This window comes from Amblyomma mixtum, chromosome 5 (genome assembly GCF_055824585.1).
Source record: "Amblyomma mixtum isolate Tamu chromosome 5, ASM5582458v1, whole genome shotgun sequence".
NCBI lineage: Eukaryota > Metazoa > Arthropoda > Arachnida > Ixodida > Ixodidae > Amblyomma > Amblyomma mixtum.
Window position 1 is genome coordinate 199,215,944 of NC_143016.1, and position 23,905 is coordinate 199,239,848.

The following is a 23,905-nucleotide window of genomic DNA, read 5'->3' on the forward strand; positions in this document are numbered from 1 at the left end:
AAAGACGACAATAACCAAATCGAGCTGGTCAGATTGACCCTTTAGCGCATTGGCTTCTGTGTTCCGGATGCTGCGTATAAGTCAAATGCACAGGCAATCCAAGCTGCTCGGTTCGCGCCGCACGTGTTCCACTCGATAAAGACGACAATAATCAAATCGTGCTAGACAGATTGACCCTTTAGCGCATTAGCTTGTGGGTTCCGGATGCTGCGTATAATTCAAATGGACAGGCAATCGAAGCTGCTCAGTGCACGGCACGTGTTCCACTCGATAAAGACGACAATAACCAAATCGAGCTGGACAGATTGACCCTTTAGCGCATTGGCTTATGGGTTCCGGATGGTGCGTATAAGTCAAATGCACAGGCAATCGAAGCTGCTCGGTTCGCGCCGCACGTGTTCCACTCGATAAAGACGATAATAACCAAATCGAGCTAGACAGATTGACCTTTAGCGCATTGGCTTCTTGGTTCCGGATGCTGCGTATAAGTCAAATGCACAGGCAATCGAAGCTGCTCGGTGCGCGCCGCACGTGTTCCACTCGATAAAGACGTCAATAACCAAATCGAGGTGGACAGATTGACCCTTTAGCGCATTGGGTTCAGGGTTCTGGATGCTGCCTATAAGTCAAATGCACAGGCAATCGAGGCTGCTCGGTTCGCGCCGCATGTGTTCCACTCGATAAAGACGACAATAACCAAATCGGGCTGGACAAATTTGACCCTTTAGCGCATTGGCTTCTGGGTTCCGGATGCTGTGTATAAGTCAAATGCACAGGCAATCGAAGCTGCTCGGTTCGCGCCGCACGTGTTCCACTCGATAAAGACGACAATAACCAAATCGAGCTGGACAGATTGACCCTTTAGCGCATTGGCTTCTGGGTTCCGGATTCTGCGTATAAGTCAAATGCACAGGCAATCGAAGCTGCTCGGTTCGCGCCGCATGTGTTCCACTCGATAAAGACGACAGTAACCAAACCGAGCTGGAAAGATTGACCCTTTAGCGCATTGGCTCCTGGGTTCCGGATGCTGCGTATAAGTCAAATGCACAGGCAATCGAAGCTGCTCGGTTCGCGCCGCGTGTGTTCCACTCGATAAAGACGACAATAACGAAATCGAACTGGACAGATTGACCCTTTAACGCATTGGCTTCTGGGTTCCGGATGTTGCGTATATGTCAAATGCACAAGCAATCGAAGCTGCTCGGTTCGCTCCGCATGTGTTCAACTCGATAAAGACGACAGTAACCAAACCGAGCTGGACAGATCGACCCTTTAGCGCATTGGCTCCTGGGTTCCGGATGCTGCGTATAAGTCAAATGCACAGGCAATCGAAGCTGCTCGGTTCGCGCCGCGTGTGTTCCACTCGATAAAGACGACAATAACGAAATCGAGCTGGACAGATTGACACTTTAACGCATTGGCTTCTGGGTTCCGGATGCTGCGTATAAGTCAAATGCACAAGCAATGGAAGCTGGTCGGTTCGCGCCGCATGTGTTCCACTCGATAAAGACGACAGTAACCAAACCGAGCTGGACAGATTGACCCTTTAGCGCATTGGCTCCTGGGTTCCGGATGCTGCGTATAAGTCAAATGCACAGGCAATCGAAGCTGCTCGGTTCGCGCCGCATGTGTTCCACTCGATAAAGACGACAGTAACCAAACCGAGCTGGACAGATTGACCCTTTAGCGCGTTGGCTCCTGGGTTCCGGATGCTGCGTATAAGTCAAATGCACAGGCAATCGAAGCTGCTCGGTTCGCGCCGCGTGTGTTCCACTCGATAAAGACGACAGTAACCAAACCGAGCTGGACAGATTGACCCTTTAGCGCATTGGCTCCTGGGTTCCGGATGCTCCGTATAAGTCAAATGCACAGGCAATCGAAGCTGCTCGGTTCGCGCCGCGTGTGTTCCACTCGATAAAGACGACAATAACGAAATCGAGCTGGACAGATTGACCCTTTAACGCATTGGCTTCTGGATTCCGGATGTTGCGTATAAGTCAAATGCACAAGCAATCGAAGCTGCTCGGTTCGCGCCGCATGTGTTCCACTCGATAAAGACGACAGTAACCAAACCGAGCTGGACAGATTGACCCTTTAGCGCATTGGCTCCTGGGTTCCGGATGCTGTGTATAAGTCAAATGCACAGGCAATCGAAGCTGCTCGGTTCGCGCCGCGTGTGTTCCACTCGATAAAGACGACAATAACGAAATCGAGCTGGACAGATTGACCCTTTAACGCATTGGCTTCTGGGTTCCGGACGTTGCGTATAAGTCAAATGCACAATCAATGGAAGCTGGTCGGTTCGCGCCGCATGTGTTCCACTCGATAAAGACGACAATAACCGAATCGAGCTGGAGAGATTGACCCTTTAGCGCATTGGCTTCTGTGTTCCGGATGCTGCGTATAAGTCAAATGCACAGGCAATCCAAGCTGCTCGGTTCGCGCCGCACGTGTTCCACTCGATAAAGACGACAATAACCAAATCGAGCTAGACAGATTTACCCTTTAGCGCATTGGCTCCTGGGTTCCGGATGCTGCGTATAAGTCAAATGCACAGGCAATCGAAGCTGCTCGGTTCGCGCCGCATGTGTTCCACTCGATAAAGACGACAATAACGAATTCGAGCTGGACAGATTGACCCTTTAACGCATTGGCTTCTGGGTTCCGGATGTTGCGTATAAGTCAAATGCACAGGCAATGGAAGCTGCTCGGTTCGCGCCGCATGTGTTCCACTCGATAAAAACGTCAATAACCGAAGCGAGCTGGAGAGATTGACCCTTTAGCGCATTGGCTTCTGTGTTCCGGATGCTGCGTATAAGTCAAATGCACAGGCAATCCAAGCTGCTCGGTTCGCGCCGCACGTGTTCCACTCGATAAAGACTACAATAACCAAATCGAGCTAGACAGATTGACCCTTTAGCGCATTAGCTTCTGGGTTCCGGATGCTGCCTATAAGTCAAATGCACAGGCAATCGAGGCTGCTCGGTTCGCGCCGCATGTGTTCCACTCGATAAAGACGACAATAACCAAATCGAGCTAGACAGATTGACCCTTTAGCGCATTGGCTTCTGGGTTCCGGATGCTGCATATAAGTCAAATGCACAGGCAATCGAAGCTGCTCGGTTCGCGCCGCACGTGTTCCACTCGATAAAGACGACAGTAACCAAATGGAGGTGGATAGATTGACCCTTTAGCGCATTGGCTCCTGGGTTCCGGATGCTGCGTATAAGTCAAATGCACAGGCAATCGAAGCTGCTCAGTGCGCGCCGCACGTGTTCCACTCGATCAAGACGACAATAACCAAATCGAGCTTGACAGATTCACCTTTAGCGCATTGGCTTCTTGGTTCCGGATGCTGCGTATAAGTCAAATGCACAGGCAATCGAAGCTGCTCGGTGCGCGCCGCACGTGTTCCACTCGATAAAGACGACAATAACCAAATCGAGCTGGACAGATTGACCCTTTAGCGCATTGGCTTTTGGGTTCCGGATGCTGCCTATAAGTCAAATGCACAGGCAATCGAAGCTGCTCAGTGCGCGCCGCACGTGTTCCACTCGATCAAGACGAATTAAACCAAATCGAGCTAGACAGATTCACCTTTAGCGCATTGGCTTCTTGGTTCCGGATGCTGCGTATAAGTCAAATGCACAGGCAATCGAAGCTGCTCGGTGCGCGCCGCACGTGTTCCACTCGATAAAGAAGACAATAACCAAATCGAGGTGGAAAGATTGACCCTTTAGCGCATTGGCTTCTGGGTTCCGGATGCTGCCTATAAGTCAAATGCACAGGCAATCGAGGCTGCTCGGTTCGCGCCGCATGTGTTCCACTCGATAAAGACGACAATAACCAAATCGAGCGAGACAGATTGACCCTTTAGCGCATTAGCTTCTGGGTTCCGGATGCTGCGTATAATTCAAATGCACAGGCAATCGAAGCTGCTCAGTGCGCGCCGCACGTGTTCCACTCGATCAAGACGACAATAACCAAATCGAGCTAGACAGATTCACCTTTAGCGCATTGGCTTCTTGGTTCCGGATGCTGCGTATAAGTGAAATGCACAGGCAATCGAAGCTGCTCGGTGCGAGCCGCACGTGTTCCACTCGATAAAGACGACAATAACCAAATCGAGCTGGACAGATTGACCCTTTAGCGCATTGGCTTCTGGGTTCCGGATGCTGCATATAAGTCAAATGCACAGGCAATCGAGGCTGCTCGGTTCGCGCCGCATGTGTTCCACTCGATAAAGACGACAATAACCAAATCGAGCTAGACAGATTCACCTTTAGCGCATTGGCTTCTTGGTTCCGGACGCTGCGTATAAGTCAAATGCACAGGCAATCGAAGCTGCTCGGTGCGCGCCGCACGTGTTCCACTCGATAAAGACGACAATAACCAAATCGAGCTAGGCAGATTGACCCTTTAGCGCATTGGCTTCTGGGTTCCGGATGCTGCATATAAGTCAAATGCACAGGCAATCGAAGCTGCTCGGTTCGCGCCGCACGTGTTCCACTCGATAAAGACGACAGTAACCAAATGGAGCTGGATAGATTGACCCTTTAGCGCATTGGCTCCTGGGTTCCGGATGCTGCGTATAAGTCAAATGCACAGGCAATCGAAGCTGCTCGGTTCGCGCCGCACGTGTTCCACTCGATAGAGACGACAATAACCAAATCGAGCTGGACAGATTGACCCTTTAGCGCATTGGCTTCTGAGTTCCGGATGCTGCGTATAAGTCAAATGCACAGGCAATCGAAGCTGCTCGGTTCGCGCCGCATGTGTTCCACTCGATAAAGACGACAATAACCAAATCGAGCTGGACAGATTGACCCTTTAGCGCAATGGCTTCTGTGTTCCGGATGCTGCGTATAAGTCAAATGCACAGGCAATCCAAGCTGCTCGGTTCGCGCCGCACGTGTTCCACTCGATAAAGACGACAATAATCAAATCGTGCTAGACAGATTGACCCTTTAGCGCATTAGCTTCTGGGTTCCGGATGCTGCGTATAATTCAAATGCACAGGCAATCGAAGCTGCTCAGTGCGCGCCGCACGTGTTCCACTCGATAAAGACGACAATAACCAAATCGAGCTGGACAGATTGACCCTTTAGCGCATTGGCTTATGGGTTCCGAATGGTGCGTATAAGTCAAATGCACAGGCAATGGAAGCTGCTCGGTTCGCGCCGCATGTGTTCCACTCGATAAAGACGACAGTAGCCAAATGGAGCTGGACAGATTGACCCTTTAGCGCATTTGCTCCTGGGTTCCGGATGCTGCGTATAAGTCAAATGCACAGGCAATCGAAGCTGCTCGGTTCGCGCCGCATGTGTTCCACTCGATAAAGACGACAATAACGAAATCGAGCTGGACAGATTGACCCTTTAACGCATTGGCTTCTGGGTTCCGGATGTTGCGTATAAGTCAAATGCACAGGCAATGGAAGCTGCTCGGTTCGCGCCGCATGTGTTCCACTCGATAAAGACGACAGTAACCAAATCGAGCTGGACAGATTCACCCCTTAGCGCATTGGCTCCTGGGTTCCGGATGCTGTGTAAAGTCAAATGCACAGGCAATCGAAGCTGCTCGGTTCGCGCCGCACATGTTCCACTCGATAAAGACGACATAACCAAATCGAGCTAGACAGTTTGACCCTTTAGCGCATTGGCTTCTGGGTTCCGGATGCTGCAATAAGTCAAATGCACAGGCACTCGAAGCTGCTCGGTTCGCGCCGCACGTGTTCCACTCAATAGAGATGACAATAACCAAATCGGGCTGGACACATTTGACCCTTTATCGCATTGGCTTCTGGATTCCGGACGCTGCGTATAAGTCAAATGCACAGGCAATCGAAGCTGCTCGGTTCGCGCCGCAGGTGTTCCACTCGATAAAGACGACAATAACCAAATCGAGCTGGACAGATTGACCCTTTAGCGCATTGGCTTCTTGGTTCCGGATGCTGCGTATAGGTCAAATGCACAGGCAATCGAAGCTGCTCGGTTCGCGCCGCATGTGTTCCACTCGATAAAGACGACAATAACCAAATCGAGCTGGACAGATTGACCCTTTAGCGCAATGGCTTCTGTGTTCCGGATGCTGCGTATAAGTCAAATGCACAGGCAATCCAAGCTGCTCGGTTCGCGCCGCACGTGTTCCACTCGATAAAGACGAGAATAATCAAATCGTGCTAGACAGATTGACCCTTTAGCGCATTAGCTTCTGGGTTCCGGATGCTGCGTATAATTCAAATGCACAGGCAATCGAAGCTTCTCAGTGCGCGCCGCACGTGTTCCACTCGATAAAGACGACAATAACCAAATCGAGCTGGACAGATTGACCCTTTAGCGCATTGGCTTATGGGTTCCGGATGGTGCGTATAAGTCAAATGCACATGCAATCGAAGCTGCTCGGTTCGCGCCGCACGTGTTCCACTCGATAAAGACGACAATAACCAAATCGAGCTAGACAGATTGACCTTTAGCGCATTGGCTTCTTGGTTCCGGATGCTGCGTATAAGTCAAATGCACAGGCAATCGAAGCTGCTTCGTTCGCGCCGCATGTGTTCCACTCGATAAAGACGACAGTAACCTATTCCAGCTGGACAGATTGACGCTTTAGCGCATTGGCTCTTGGGTTCCGGATGCTGCGTATAAGTCAAATGCACAGGCAATCGAAGCTGCTCGGTTCGCGCCGCATGTGTTCCACTCGATAAAGACGACAGTAACCAAATACAGCTGGACAGATTGACCCTTTAGCGCATTGGCTCCTGGGTTCCGGATGCTGCGTATAAGTCATATGGACAGGCAATCGAAGCTGCTCGGTTCGCGCCGCATGTGTTCCACTCGATAAAGACGACAATAACCAAATCGAGCTGGACAGATTGACCCTTTAGCGCATTGGCTTATGGGTTCCGGATGGTGCGTATAAGTCAAATGCACATGCAATCGAAGCTGCTCGGTTCGCGCCGCACGTGTTCCACTCGATAAAGACGACAATAACCAAATCGAGCTAGACAGATTGACCTTTAGCGCATTGGCTTCTTGGTTCCGGATGCTGCGTATAAGTCAAATGCACAGGCAATCGAAGCTGCTTCGTTCGCGCCGCATGTGTTCCACTCGATAAAGACGACAGTAACCTATTCGAGCTGGACAGATTGACGCTTTAGCGCATTGGCTCTTGGGTTCCGGATGCTGCGTATAAGTCAAATGCACAGGCAATCGAAGCTGCTCGGTTCGCGCCGCATGTGTTCCACTCGATAAAGACGACAGTAACCAAATACAGCTGGACAGATTGACCCTTTAGCGCATTGGCTCCTGGGTTCCGGATGCTGCGTATAAGTCAAATGGACAGGCAATCGAAGCTGCTCGGTTCGCGCCGCATGTGTTCCACTCGATAAAGACGACAATAACGAAATCGAGCTGGACAGATTGACCCTTTAACGCATTGGCTTCTGGGTTCCGGATGTTGCGTATAAGTCAAATGCACAGGCAATGGAAGCTGCTCGGTTCGCGCCGCACATGTTCCACTCGATAAAGACGACAATAACCAAATCGAGCTAGACAGTTTGACCCTTTAGCGCATTGGCTTCTGGGTTCCGGATGCTGCAATAAGTCAAATGCACAGGCACTCGAAGCTGCTCGGTTCGCGCCGCACGTGTTCCACTCAATAGAGATGACAATAACCAAATCGGGCTGGACACATTTGACCCTTTATCGCATTGGCTTCTGGATTCCGGACGCTGCGTATAAGTCAAATGCACAGGCAATCGAAGCTGCTTGGTTCGCGCCGCAGGTGTTCCACTCGATAAAGACGACAATAACCAAATCGAGCTGGACAGATTGACCCTTTAGCGCATTGGCTTCTTGGTTCCGGATGCTGCGTATAGGTCAAATGCACAGGCAATCGAAGCTGCTCGGTTCGCGCCGCATGTGTTCCACTCGATAAAGACGACAATAACCAAATCGAGCTGGACAGATTGACCCTTTAGCGCAATGGCTTCTGTGTTCCGGATGCTGCGTATAAGTCAAATGCACAGGCAATCCAAGCTGCTCGGTTCGCGCCGCACGTGTTCCACTCGATAAAGACGAGAATAATCAAATCGTGCTAGACAGATTGACCCTTTAGCGCATTAGCTTCTGGGTTCCGGATGCTGCGTATAATTCAAATGCACAGGCAATCGAAGCTGCTCAGTGCGCGCCGCACGTGTTCCACTCGATAAAGACGACAATAACCAAATCGAGCTGGACAGATTGACCCTTTAGCGCATTGGCTTATGGGTTCCGGATGGTGCGTATAAGTCAAATGCACATGCAATCGAAGCTGCTCGGTTCGCGCCGCACGTGTTCCACTCGATAAAGACGACAATAACCAAATCGAGCTAGACAGATTGACCTTTAGCGCATTGGCTTCTTGGTTCCGGATGCTGCGTATAAGTCAAATGCACAGGCAATCGAAGCTGCTTCGTTCGCGCCGCATGTGTTCCACTCGATAAAGACGACAGTAACCTATTCGAGCTGGACAGATTGACGCTTTAGCGCATTGGCTCTTGGGTTCCGGATGCTGCGTATAAGTCAAATGCACAGGCAATCGAAGCTGCTCGGTTCGCGCCGCATGTGTTCCACTCGATAAAGACGACAGTAACCAAATACAGCTGGACAGATTGACCCTTTAGCGCATTGGCTCCTGGGTTCCGGATGCTGCGTATAAGTCATATGGACAGGCAATCGAAGCTGCTCGGTTCGCGCCGCATGTGTTCCACTCGATAAAGACGACAATAACGAAATCGAGCTGGACAGATTGACCCTTTAACGCATTGGCTTCTGGGTTCCGGATGTTGCGTATAAGTCAAATGCACAGGCAATGGAAGCTGCTCGGTTCGCGCCGCATGTGTTCCACTCGATAAAGACGACAATAAGCGAATCGAGCTGGAGAGATTGACCCTTTAACGCATTTTCTTCTGGGTTCCGGATGCTGCGTATAAGTCAAATGCACAGGCAATCGAAGCTGCTTCGTTCGCGCCGCATGTGTTCCACTCGATAAAGACGACAGCAACCAAATCGAGCTGGACAGATTGACCCTTTAGCGCATTGGCTCCTGGGTTCCGGATTCTGCGTATAAGTCAAATGCACAGGCAATCGAAGCTGCTCGGTTCGCGCCGCATGTGTTCCACTCGATAAAGACGACAGTAACCAAATCGAGCTGGACAGATTGACCCTTTAGCGCATTGGCTCCTGGGTTCCGGATGCTGCGTATAAGTCAAATGCACAGGCAATCGAAGCTCCTCGGTTCGCGCCGCATGTGTACCACTCGATAAATACGACAATAACCAAACCGAGCTGGACAGATTGACCATTTAACGCACTGGCTTCTGGGTTCCGGATGCTGTGTAAAGTCAAATGCACAGGCAATCGAAGCTTTTCGGTTCGCGCCGCACATGTTCCACTCGATAAAGACGACAATAACCAAATCGAGCTAGACAGTTTGACCCTTTAGCGCATTGGCTTCTGGGTTCCGGATGCTGCATATAAGTCAAATGCACAGGCACTCGAAGCTGCTCGGTTCGCGCCGCACGTGTTCCACTCAATAGAGATGACAATAACCAAATCGGGCTGGACAGATTTGACCCTTTATCGCATTGGCTTCTGGATTCCGGATGCTGCGTATAAGTCAAATGCACAGGCAATCGAAGCTGCTCGGTTCGCGCCGCACGAGTTTTACTCGATAAAGACGACAATAAACAAATCGAGCTGGACAGACTGACCCTTTAGCGCATTGGCTTTTGGGTTCCGGATGCTGTGTAAAGTCAAATGCACAGGCAATCGAAGCTGGTCGGTTCGCGCCGCACGTGTTCCACTCGATAAAGACGACAATAACCAATTCGAGCTAGACAGTTTGACCCTTTAGCGAATTGGCTTCTGGGTTCCGGATGCTGCGTATAAGTCATATGCACAGGCAATCGAAGCTCCTCGGTTCGCGCCGCATGTGTTCCACTCCATAGAGACGACAATAACCAAATCGGGCTGGACAAATTTGACCCTTTAGCGCATTGGCTTCTGGGTTCCGGATGCTGTGTATAAGTCAAATGCACAGGCAATCGAAGCTGCTCGGTTCGCGACGCACGTGTTCCACTCGATAAAGACGACAATAACCAAATCGAGCTGGACAGATTGACCCTTTAGCGCATTGGCTTCTGAGTTCCGGATGCTGCGTATAAGTCAAATGCACAGGCAATCGAAGCTGCTCGGTTCGCGCCGCATGTGTTCCACTCGATAAAAACGAAAATAACCAAATCGAGCTGGACAGATTGACCCTTTAACGCATTGGCTTCTGGGTTCCGGATGCTGCGTATAAGTCAAATGCACAGGCAATCGAAGCTGCTCGGTTCGCGCCGCATGTGTTCCACTCGATAAACACGACAGTAACCAAACCGAGCTGGACAGATTGACCCTTTAACGCATTGGCTTCTGGGTTCCTGATGCTGCGTATAAGTCAAATGCGCAGGCAATCGAAGCTGCTCGGTTCGCGCCGCATGTGTTCCACTCGATAAAGACGACAGTAACCAAATCGAGCTGGACAGATTGACCCTTTAGCGCATTGGCTTATGGGTTCCGGATGCTGCGTATAAGTCAAATGCACAGGCAATCGAAGCTGCTCGGTTCGCGCCGCACGTGTTCTACTCGATAAAGACGACAATAACCAAATCGAGCTGGTCAGATTGACCCTTTAGCGCATTGGCTTCTGTGTTCCGGATGCTGCGTATAAGTCAAATGCACAGGCAATCCAAGCTGCTCGGTTCGCGCCGCACGTGTTCCACTCGATAAAGACGACAATAATCAAATCGTGCTAGACAGATTGACCCTTTAGCGCATTAGCTTGTGGGTTCCGGATGCTGCGTATAATTCAAATGGACAGGCAATCGAAGCTGCTCAGTGCACGGCACGTGTTCCACTCGATAAAGACGACAATAACCAAATCGAGCTGGACAGATTGACCCTTTAGCGCATTGGCTTATGGGTTCCGGATGGTGCGTATAAGTCAAATGCACAGGCAATCGAAGCTGCTCGGTTCGCGCCGCACGTGTTCCACTCGATAAAGACGATAATAACCAAATCGAGCTAGACAGATTGACCTTTAGCGCATTGGCTTCTTGGTTCCGGATGCTGCGTATAAGTCAAATGCACAGGCAATCGAAGCTGCTCGGTGCGCGCCGCACGTGTTCCACTCGATAAAGACGTCAATAACCAAATCGAGGTGGACAGATTGACCCTTTAGCGCATTGGGTTCAGGGTTCTGGATGCTGCCTATAAGTCAAATGCACAGGCAATCGAGGCTGCTCGGTTCGCGCCGCATGTGTTCCACTCGATAAAGACGACAATAACCAAATCGGGCTGGACAAATTTGACCCTTTAGCGCATTGGCTTCTGGGTTCCGGATGCTGTGTATAAGTCAAATGCACAGGCAATCGAAGCTGCTCGGTTCGCGCCGCACGTGTTCCACTCGATAAAGACGACAATAACCAAATCGAGCTGGACAGATTGACCCTTTAGCGCATTGGCTTCTGGGTTCCGGATTCTGCGTATAAGTCAAATGCACAGGCAATCGAAGCTGCTCGGTTCGCGCCGCATGTGTTCCACTCGATAAAGACGACAGTAACCAAACCGAGCTGGAAAGATTGACCCTTTAGCGCATTGGCTCCTGGGTTCCGGATGCTGCGTATAAGTCAAATGCACAGGCAATCGAAGCTGCTCGGTTCGCGCCGCGTGTGTTCCACTCGATAAAGACGACAATAACGAAATCGAACTGGACAGATTGACCCTTTAACGCATTGGCTTCTGGGTTCCGGATGTTGCGTATATGTCAAATGCACAAGCAATCGAAGCTGCTCGGTTCGCTCCGCATGTGTTCAACTCGATAAAGACGACAGTAACCAAACCGAGCTGGACAGATCGACCCTTTAGCGCATTGGCTCCTGGGTTCCGGATGCTGCGTATAAGTCAAATGCACAGGCAATCGAAGCTGCTCGGTTCGCGCCGCGTGTGTTCCACTCGATAAAGACGACAATAACGAAATCGAGCTGGACAGATTGACACTTTAACGCATTGGCTTCTGGGTTCCGGATGCTGCGTATAAGTCAAATGCACAAGCAATGGAAGCTGGTCGGTTCGCGCCGCATGTGTTCCACTCGATAAAGACGACAGTAACCAAACCGAGCTGGACAGATTGACCCTTTAGCGCATTGGCTCCTGGGTTCCGGATGCTGCGTATAAGTCAAATGCACAGGCAATCGAAGCTGCTCGGTTCGCGCCGCATGTGTTCCACTCGATAAAGACGACAGTAACCAAACCGAGCTGGACAGATTGACCCTTTAGCGCGTTGGCTCCTGGGTTCCGGATGCTGCGTATAAGTCAAATGCACAGGCAATCGAAGCTGCTCGGTTCGCGCCGCGTGTGTTCCACTCGATAAAGACGACAGTAACCAAACCGAGCTGGACAGATTGACCCTTTAGCGCATTGGCTCCTGGGTTCCGGATGCTCCGTATAAGTCAAATGCACAGGCAATCGAAGCTGCTCGGTTCGCGCCGCGTGTGTTCCACTCGATAAAGACGACAATAACGAAATCGAGCTGGACAGATTGACCCTTTAACGCATTGGCTTCTGGATTCCGGATGTTGCGTATAAGTCAAATGCACAAGCAATCGAAGCTGCTCGGTTCGCGCCGCATGTGTTCCACTCGATAAAGACGACAGTAACCAAACCGAGCTGGACAGATTGACCCTTTAGCGCATTGGCTCCTGGGTTCCGGATGCTGTGTATAAGTCAAATGCACAGGCAATCGAAGCTGCTCGGTTCGCGCCGCGTGTGTTCCACTCGATAAAGACGACAATAACGAAATCGAGCTGGACAGATTGACCCTTTAACGCATTGGCTTCTGGGTTCCGGACGTTGCGTATAAGTCAAATGCACAATCAATGGAAGCTGGTCGGTTCGCGCCGCATGTGTTCCACTCGATAAAGACGACAATAACCGAATCGAGCTGGAGAGATTGACCCTTTAGCGCATTGGCTTCTGTGTTCCGGATGCTGCGTATAAGTCAAATGCACAGGCAATCCAAGCTGCTCGGTTCGCGCCGCACGTGTTCCACTCGATAAAGACGACAATAACCAAATCGAGCTAGACAGATTTACCCTTTAGCGCATTGGCTCCTGGGTTCCGGATGCTGCGTATAAGTCAAATGCACAGGCAATCGAAGCTGCTCGGTTCGCGCCGCATGTGTTCCACTCGATAAAGACGACAATAACGAATTCGAGCTGGACAGATTGACCCTTTAACGCATTGGCTTCTGGGTTCCGGATGTTGCGTATAAGTCAAATGCACAGGCAATGGAAGCTGCTCGGTTCGCGCCGCATGTGTTCCACTCGATAAAAACGACAATAACCGAAGCGAGCTGGAGAGATTGACCCTTTAGCGCATTGGCTTCTGTGTTCCGGATGCTGCGTATAAGTCAAATGCACAGGCAATCCAAGCTGCTCGGTTCGCGCCGCACGTGTTCCACTCGATAAAGACTACAATAACCAAATCGAGCTAGACAGATTGACCCTTTAGCGCATTAGCTTCTGGGTTCCGGATGCTGCCTATAAGTCAAATGCACAGGCAATCGAGGCTGCTCGGTTCGCGCCGCATGTGTTCCACTCGATAAAGACGACAATAACCAAATCGAGCTAGACAGATTGACCCTTTAGCGCATTGGCTTCTGGGTTCCGGATGCTGCATATAAGTCAAATGCACAGGCAATCGAAGCTGCTCGGTTCGCGCCGCACGTGTTCCACTCGATAAAGACGACAGTAACCAAATGGAGGTGGATAGATTGACCCTTTAGCGCATTGGCTCCTGGGTTCCGGATGCTGCGTATAAGTCAAATGCACAGGCAATCGAAGCTGCTCAGTGCGCGCCGCACGTGTTCCACTCGATCAAGACGACAATAACCAAATCGAGCTAGACAGATTCACCTTTAGCGCATTGGCTTCTTGGTTCCGGATGCTGCGTATAAGTCAAATGCACAGGCAATCGAAGCTGCTCGGTGCGCGCCGCACGTGTTCCACTCGATAAAGACGACAATAACCAAATCGAGCTGGACAGATTGACCCTTTAGCGCATTGGCTTTTGGGTTCCGGATGCTGCCTATAAGTCAAATGCACAGGCAATCGAAGCTGCTCAGTGCGCGCCGCACGTGTTCCACTCGATCAAGACGAATTAAACCAAATCGAGCTAGACAGATTCACCTTTAGCGCATTGGCTTCTTGGTTCCGGATGCTGCGTATAAGTCAAATGCACAGGCAATCGAAGCTGCTCGGTGCGCGCCGCACGTGTTCCACTCGATAAAGAAGACAATAACCAAATCGAGGTGGAAAGATTGACCCTTTAGCGCATTGGCTTCTGGGTTCCGGATGCTGCCTATAAGTCAAATGCACAGGCAATCGAGGCTGCTCGGTTCGCGCCGCATGTGTTCCACTCGATAAAGACGACAATAACCAAATCGAGCGAGACAGATTGACCCTTTAGCGCATTGGCTTCTGGGTTCCGGATGCTGCATATAAGTCAAATGCACAGGCAATCGAAGCTGCTCGGTTCGCGCCGCACATGTTCCACTCGATAAAGACGACAGTAACCAAATGGAGCTGGATAGATTGACCCTTTAGCGCATTAGCTTCTGGGTTCCGGATGCTGCGTATAATTCAAATGCACAGGCAATCGAAGCTGCTCAGTGCGCGCCGCACGTGTTCCACTCGATCAAGACGACAATAACCAAATCGAGCTAGACAGATTCACCTTTAGCGCATTGGCTTCTTGGTTCCGGATGCTGCGTATAAGTCAAATGCACAGGCAATCGAAGCTGCTCGGTGCGAGCCGCACGTGTTCCACTCGATAAAGACGACAATAACCAAATCGAGCTGGACAGATTGACCCTTTAGCGCATTGGCTTCTGGGTTCCGGATGCTGCATATAAGTCAAATGCACAGGCAATCGAGGCTGCTCGGTTCGCGCCGCATGTGTTCCACTCGATAAAGACGACAATAACCAAATCGAGCTAGACAGATTCACCTTTAGCGCATTGGCTTCTTGGTTCCGGACGCTGCGTATAAGTCAAATGCACAGGCAATCGAAGCTGCTCGGTGCGCGCCGCACGTGTTCCACTCGATAAAGACGACAATAACCAAATCGAGCTAGGCAGATTGACCCTTTAGCGCATTGGCTTCTGGGTTCCGGATGCTGCATATAAGTCAAATGCACAGGCAATCGAAGCTGCTCGGTTCGCGCCGCACGTGTTCCACTCGATAAAGACGACAGTAACCAAATGGAGCTGGATAGATTGACCCTTTAGCGCATTGTCTCCTGGGTTCCGGATGCTGCGTATAAGTCAAATGCACAGGCAATCGAAGCTGCTCGGTTCGCGCCGCACGTGTTCCACTCAATAGAGACGACAATAACCAAATCGGGCTGGACAAATTTGACCCTTTAGCGCATTGGCTTCTGGGTTCCGGATGCTGCGTATAAGTCAAATGCACAGGCAATCGAAGCTGCTCGGTTCGCGCCGCACGTGTTCCACTCGATAAAGACCACAGTAACCAAATGGAGCTGGATAGATTGACCCTTTAGCGCATTGGCTTCTGGGTTCCGGATGCTGCATATAAGTCAAATGCACAGGCAATCGAAGCTCCTCGGTTCGCGCCGCACGTGTTCCACTCAATAGAGACGACAATAACCAAATCGGGCTGGACAAATTTGACCCTTTAGCGCATTGGCTTCTGGGTTCCGGATGCTGCGTATAAGTCAAATGCACAGGCAATCGAGGCTGCTCGGTTCGCGCCGCATGTGTTCCACTCGATAAAGACGACAATAACCAAATCGAGCTGGACAGATTGACCCTTTAGCGCATTGACTTCTGGGTTCCGGATGCTGCCTATAAGTCAAATGCACAGGCAATCGAGGCTGCTCGGTTCGCGCCGCATGTGTTCCACTCGATAAAGACGACAATAACCAAATCGAGCTGGACAGATTCACCTTTAGCGCATTGGCTTCTTGGTTCCGAATGCTGCGTATAAGTCAAATGCACAGGCAATCGATTCTGCTCGGTTCGCGCCGTATGTGTTCCACTCGATAAAGACGACAATAACCAAATCGAGCTAGACAGATTGACCCTTAAGCGCATTGGCTTCTGGGTTCCGGATGCTGCATATAAGTCAAATGCACAGGCAATCGAAGCTCCTCGGTTCGCGCCGCACGTGTTCCACTCAATAGAGACGACAATATCCAAATCGGGCTGGACAAATCTGACCCTTTAACGCATTGGCTTCTGGGTTCCGGATGCTGTGTATAAGTCAAATGCACAGGCAATCGAAGCTGCTCGGTTCGCGCCGCACGTGTTCCACTCGATAAAGACGACAATAACCAAATCGAGCTGGACAGATTGACCCTTTAGCGCATTGGCTTCTGGGTTCCGGATGCTGCGTATAAGTCAAATGCACAGGCAATCGAAGCTGCTCGGTTCGCGCCGCATGTGTTCCACTCGATAAAAACGATAATAACCAAATCGAACTGGACAGATTGACCCTTTAACGCATTGGCTTCTGGGTTCCGGATGCTGCGTATAAGTCAAATGCACAAGCAATCGAAGCTGCTCGGTTCGCGCCGCATGTGTTCCACTCGATAAAGACGACAGTAACCAAACCAAGCTGGACAGATTGACCCTTTAGCGCATTGGCTCCTGGGTTCCGGATGCTGCGTATAAGTCAAATGCACAGGCAATCGAAGCTGCTCGGTTCGCGCCGCGTGTGTTCCACTCGATAAAGACGACAATAACGAAATCGAGCTGGACAGATTGACCCTTTAACGCATTGGCTTCTGGGTTCCGGATGTTGCGTATAAGTCAAATGCACAGGCAATGGAAGCTGCTCGGTTCGCGCCGCATGTGTTCCACTCGATAAAGACGACAATAACCGAATCGAGCTGGAGAGACTGACCTTTAGCGCATTGGCTTCTGTGTTCCGGATGCTGCGTATAAGTCAAATGCGCAGGCAATCCAAGCTGCTCGGTTCGCGCCGCACGTGTTCCACTCGATAAAGACGACAATAACCAAATCGAGCTAGACAGATTGACCCTTTAGCGCATTAGCTTCTGGGTTCCGGATGCTGCGTATAATTCAAATGCACAGGCAATCGAAGCTGCTCAGTGCGCGCTGCACGTGTTCCACTCGATCAAGACGACAATAACCAAATCGAGCTAGACAGATTCACCTTTAGCGCATTGGCTTCTTGGTTCCGGATGCTGCGTATAAGTCAAATCCACAGGCAATCGAAGCTGCTCGGTGCGCGCCGCACGTGTTCCACTCGATAAAGACGACAATAACCAAATCAAGCTGGACAGATTGACCCTTTAGCGCATTGGTTTCTGGGTTCCGGATGCTGCCTATAAGTCAAATGCACAGGCAATCGAGGCTGCTCGGTTCGCGCCGCATGTGTTCCACTCGATAAAGACGACAATAACCAAATCGAGCTAGACAGATTGACCCTTTAGCGCATTGGCTTCTGGGTTCCGGATGCTGCCTATAAGTCAAATGCACAGGCAATCGAAGCTGCTCGGTTCGCGCCGCACGTGTTCCACTCGATAAAGACGACAGTAACCAAATGGAGCTGGATAGATTGACCCTTTAGCGCATTGGCTCCTGGGTTCCGGGTGCTGCGTATAAGTCAAATGCACAGGCAATCGAAGCTGCTCGGTTCGCGCCTCATGTGTTCCACTCGATAAAGACGACAATAACGAAATCGAGCTGGACAGATTGACCCTTTAACGCATTGGCTTCTGGGTTCCGGATGTTGCGTATAAGTCAAATGCACAGGCAATGGAAGCTGCTCGGTTCGCGCCGCATGTGTTCCACTCGATAAAAACGACAATAACCGAATCGAGCTGGAGAGATTGACCCTTTAGCGCATTGGCTTCTGTGTTCCGGATGCTGCGTATAAGTCAAATGCACAGGCAATCCAAGCTGCTCGGTTCGCGCCGCACGTGTTCCACTCGATAAAGACGACAATAACCAAATCGAGCTAGACAGATTGACCCTTTAGCGCATTGACTTCTGGGTTCCGGATGCTGCGTATAATTCAAATGCACAGGCAAGCGAAGCTGCTCAGTGCGCGCCGCACGTGTTCCACTCGATCAAGACGACAATAACCAAATCGAGCTAGACAGATTCACCTTTAGCGCATTGGCTTCTTGGTTCCGGATGCTGCGTATAAGTCAAATGCACAGGCAATCGAAGCTGCTCGGTGCGCGCCGCACGTGTTCCACTCAATAGAGACGACAATAACCAAATCGGGCTGGACAGATCTGACCCTTTATCGAATTGGCTTCTGGGTTCCGGATGCTGTGTATAAGTCAAATGCACAGGCAATCGAAGCTGCTCGGTTCGCGCCGCACGTGTTCCACTCGATAAAGACGACAATAACCAAATCGAGCTGGACAGATTGACCCTTTAGCGCATTGGCTTCTGGGTTCCGGATGCTGCGTATAAGTCAAATGCACAGGCAATCGAAGCTGCTCGGTTCGCGCCGCATGTGTTCCACTCGATAAAAACGAAAATAACCAAATCGAGCTGGACAGATTGACCCTTTAACGCATTGGCTTCTGGGTTCCGGATGCTGCGTATATGTCAAATGCACAAGCAATCGAAGGTGCTCGGTTCGGGCCGCATGTGTTCCACTCGATAAAGACGACAGTAACCAAACCAAGCTGGACAGATTGACCCTTTAGCGCATTGGCTCCTGGGTTCCGGATGCTGCGTATAAGTCAAATGCACAGGCAATCGAAGCTGCTCGGTTCGCGCCGCATGTGTTCCACTCGATAAAGACGACAATAACGAAATCGAGCTGGACAGATTGACCCTTTAACGCATTGGCTTCTGGGTTCCGGATGTTGCGTATAAGTCAAATGCACAGGCAATGGAAGCTGCTCGGTTCGCGCCGCATGTGTTCCACTCGATAAAGACGACAATAACCGAATCGAGCTGGACAGATTGTCCCTTTAACGCATTGGCTTCTGGGTTCCGGATGCTGCGTATAAGTCAAATGCACAGGCAATCGAAGCTGCTCGGATCGCTCCGCATGTGTTCCACTCGATAAAGACGACCGTAACCAAATCAAGCTGGACAGATTGACCCTTTAGCGCATTGGCTCCTGGGTTCCGGTTGCTCCGTATAAGCCAAATGCACAGGCAATCGAAGCTGCTCGGTTCGCGCCGCATGTGTTCCACTCGATAAAGACGACAATAACGAAATCGAGCTGGACAGATTGTCCATTTAACGCATTGGCTTCTGGGTTCCGGATGCTGCGTATAAGTCAAATGCACAGGCAATCAAAGCTGCTCGGATCGCTCCGCATGTGTTCCACTCGATATAGACGACCGTAACCAAATCAAGCTGGACAGATTGACTCTTTAGCGCATTGGCTCCTGGGTTCCGGTTGTTCCGTATAAGCCAAATGCACAGGCAATCGAAGCTGCTCGGTTCGCACCGCATGTGTTCCACTCGATAAAGACGACAATAACGAAATCGAGCTGGACAGATTGACCCTTTAACGCATTGGCTTCTGGGTTCCGGATGCTGCGTATAAGTCAAATGCACAGGCAATCGAAGCTGCTCGGATCGCTCCGCATGTGTTCCACTCGATAAAGACGACCGTAACCAAATCAAGCTGGACAGATTGACCCTTTAGCGCATTGGCTCCTGGGTTCCGGTTGCTCCGTATAAGCCAAATGCACAGGCAATCGAAGCTGCTCGGTTCGCACCGCATGTGTTCCACTCGATAAAGACGACAATAACCAAATCGAGCTGGACAGATTGACCCTTTAACGCATTGGCTTCTGGGTTCCGGATGCTGCGTATAAGTCAAATGCACAGGCAATCGAAGCTGCTCGGATCGCTCCGCATGTGTTCCACTCGATAAAGACGACCGTAACCAAATCAAGCTGGACAGATTGACCCTTTAGCGCATTGGCTCCTGGGTTCCGGTTGCTCCGTATAAGCCAAATGCACAGGCAATCGAAGCTGCTCGGTTCGCACCGCATGTGTTCCACTCGATAAAGACGACAATAACGAAATCGAGCTGGACAGATTGACCCTTTAACGCATTGGCTTCTGGGTTCCGGATGCTGCGTATAAGTCAAATGCACAGGCAATCGAAGCTGCTCGGATCGCTCCGCATGTGTTCCACTCGATAAAGACGACCGTAACCAAATCAAGCTGGACAGATTGACCCTTTAGCGCATTGGCTCCTGGGTTCCGGATGCTGCGTATAAGTCAAATGCACAGGCAATCGAAGCTGCTCGGTGCGCGCCGCACGTGTTCCACTCAATAGAGACAACAATAACCAAATCGGGCTGGACAGATCTGACCCTTTATCGAATTGGCTTCTGGGTTCCGGATGCTGTGTATAAGTCAAATGCACAGGCAATCGAAGCTGCTCGGTTCGCGCCGCACGTGTTCCACTCGATAAAGACGACAATAACCAAATCGAGCTGGACAGATTGACCCTTTAGCGCATTGGCTTCTGGGTTCCGGATGCTGCGTATAAGTCAAATGCACAGGCAATCGAAGCTGCTCGGTTCGCGCCGCATGTGTTCCACTCGATAAAAACGAAAATAACCAAATCGAGCTGGACAGATTGACCCTTTAACGCATTGGCTTCTGGGTTCCGGATGCTGCGTATAAGTCAAATGCACAAGCAATCGAAGGTGCTCGGTTCGGGCCGCATGTGTTCCACTCGATAAAGACGACAGTAACCAAACCAAGCTGGACAGATTGACCCTTTAGCGCATTGGCTCCTGGGTTCCGGATGCTGCGTATAAGTCAAATGCACAGGCAATCGAAGCTGCTCGGTTCGCGCCGCATGTGTTCCACTCGATAAAGACGACAATAACGAAATCGAGCTGGACAGATTGACCCTTTAACGCATTGGCTTCTGGGTTCCGGATGTTGCGTATAAGTCAAATGCACAGGCAATGGAAGCTGCTCGGTTCGCGCCGCATGTGTTCCACTCGATAAAGACGACAATAACCGAATCGAGCTGGACAGATTGTCCCTTTAACGCATTGGCTTCTGGGTTCCAGATGCTGCGTATAAGTCAAATGCACAGGCAATCGAAGCTGCTCGGATCGCTCCGCATGTGTTCCACTCGATAAAGACGACCGTAACCAAATCAAGCTGGACAGATTGACCCTTTAGCGCATTGGCTCCTGGGTTCCGGTTGCTCCGTATAAGCCAAATGCACAGGCAATCGAAGCTGCTCGGTTCGCGCCGCATGTGTTCCACTCGATAAAGACGACAATAACGAAATCGAGCTGGACAGATTGTCCCTTTAACGCATTGGCTTCTGGGTTCCGGATGCTGCGTATAAGTCAAATGCACAGGCAATCGAAGCTGCTCGGATCGCTCCGCATGTGTTCCACTCGATATAGACGACCGTAACCAAATCAAGCTGGACAGATTGACCCTTTAGCGCATTGGCTCCTGGGTTCCGGTTGCTCCGTATAAGCCAAATGCACAGGCAATCGAAGCTGCTCGGTTCGCACCGCATGTGTTCCACTCGATAAAGACGACAATAACGAAATCGAGCTGGACAGATTGACCCTTTAACGCATTGGCTTCTGGGTTCCGGATGCTGCGTATAAGTCAAATGCACAGGCAATCGAAGCTGCTCGGATCGCTCCGCGTGTGTTCCACTCGATAAAGACGACCGTAACCAAATCAAGCTGGACAGATTGACCCTTTAGCGCATTGGCTCCTGGGTTCCGGTTGCTCCGTATAAGCCAAATGCACAGGCAATCGAAGCTGCTCGGTTCGCACCGCATGTGTTCCACTCGATAAAGACGACAATAACCAAATCGAGCTGGACAGATTGACCCTTTAACGCATTGGCTTCTGGGTTCCGGATGCTGCGTATAAGTCAAATGCACAGGCAATCGAAGCTGCTCGGATCGCTCCGCATGTGTTCCACTCGATAAAGACGACCGTAACCAAATCAAGCTGGACAGATTGACCCTTTAGCGCATTGCCTCCTGGGTTCCGGTTGCTCCGTATAAGCCAAATGCACAGGCAATCGAAGCTGCTCGGTTCGCACCGCATGTGTTCCACTCGATAAAGACGACAATAACGAAATCGAGCTGGACAGATTGACCCTTTAACGCATTGGCTTCTGGGTTCCGGATGCTGCGTATAAGTCAAATGCACAGGCAATCGAAGCTGCTCGGATCGCTCCGCATGTGTTCCACTCGATAAAGACGACCGTAACCAAATCAAGCTGGACAGATTGACCCTTTAGCGCATTGGCTCCTGGGTTCCGGATGCTGCGTATAAGTCAAATGCACAGGGAATCGAACCTGCTCGGTTCGCACCGCATCTGTTCCACTCGATAAAGACGACAATAACGAAACCGAGCTGGACAGATTGTCCCTTTAACGCATTGGCTTCTGGGTTCCGGATGCTGCGTATAAGTCAAATGCACAGGCAATCGAAGCTGCTCGGATCGCTCCGCATGTGTTCCACTCGATAAAGACGACCGTAACCAAATCAAGCTGGACAGATTGACCCTTTAGCGCATTGGCTCCTGGGTTCCGGTTGCTCCGTATAAGCCAAATGCACAGGCAATCGAAGCTGCTCGGTTCGCACCGCATGTGTTCCACTCGATAAAGACGACAATAACGAAATCGAGCTGGACAGATTGACCCTTTAACGCATTGGCTTCTGGGTTCCGGATGCTGCGTATAAGTCAAATGCACAGGCAATCGAAGCTGCTCGGATCGCTCCGCATGTGTTCCACTTGATAAAGACGACCGTAACCAAATCAAGCTGGACAGATTGACCCTTTAGCGCATTGGCTCCTGGGTTCCGGTTGCTCCGTATAAGCCAAATGCACAGGCAATCGAAGCTGCTCGGTTCGCACCGCATGTGTTCCACTCGATAAAGACGACAATAACGAAATCGAGCTGGACAGATTGACCCTTTAACGCATTGGCTTCTGGGTTCCGGATGCTGCGTATAAGTCAAATGCACAGGCAATCGAAGCTGCTCGGATCGCTCCGCATGTGTTCCACTCGATAAAGACGACCGTAACCAAATCAAGCTGGACAGATTGACCCTTTAGCGCATTGGCTCCTGGGTTCCGGTTGCTCCGTATAAGCCAAATGCACAGGCAATCGAAGCTGCTCGGTTCGCACCGCATGTGTTCCACTCGATAAAGACGATAACGAAATCGAGCTGGACAGATTGACCCTTTAACGCATTGGCTTCTGGGTTCCGGATGCTGCGTATAAGTCAAATGCACAGGCAATCGAAGCTGCTCGGATCGCTCCGCATGTGTTCCACTCGATAAAGACGACCGTAACCAAATCAAGCTGGACAGATTGACCCTTTAGCGCATTGGCTCCTGGGTTCCGGTTGCTCCGTATAAGCCAAATGCACAGGCAATCGAAGCTGCTCGGTTCGCACCGCATGTGTTCCACTCGATAAAGACGACAATAACCAAATCGAGCTGGACAGATTGACCCTTTAACGCATTGGCTTCTGGGTTCCGGATGCTGCGTATAAGTTCCGATGCTGCGTTAGGCGATTACTTCCGCCAGAAGCTCCAGGTGGTGCACTGACAACAATCGCGCATCTCCATCTTGCTTGTGACACGCTTTACACTCGCACTAAAAGGACGTCTTCCAAGCCGCTAATGGGAAATTGTAACATACCTCCTGCTGATACAGCATGATTGATTCGAGTGCAGAACATCCATTTCCAAAGCTCTGCCTTGTTAGCCCTGCGTGACAAACGCCCTTGCAGTGTATGTCCCGTACTACATAAGCCTCGTGTGTCAAAAACC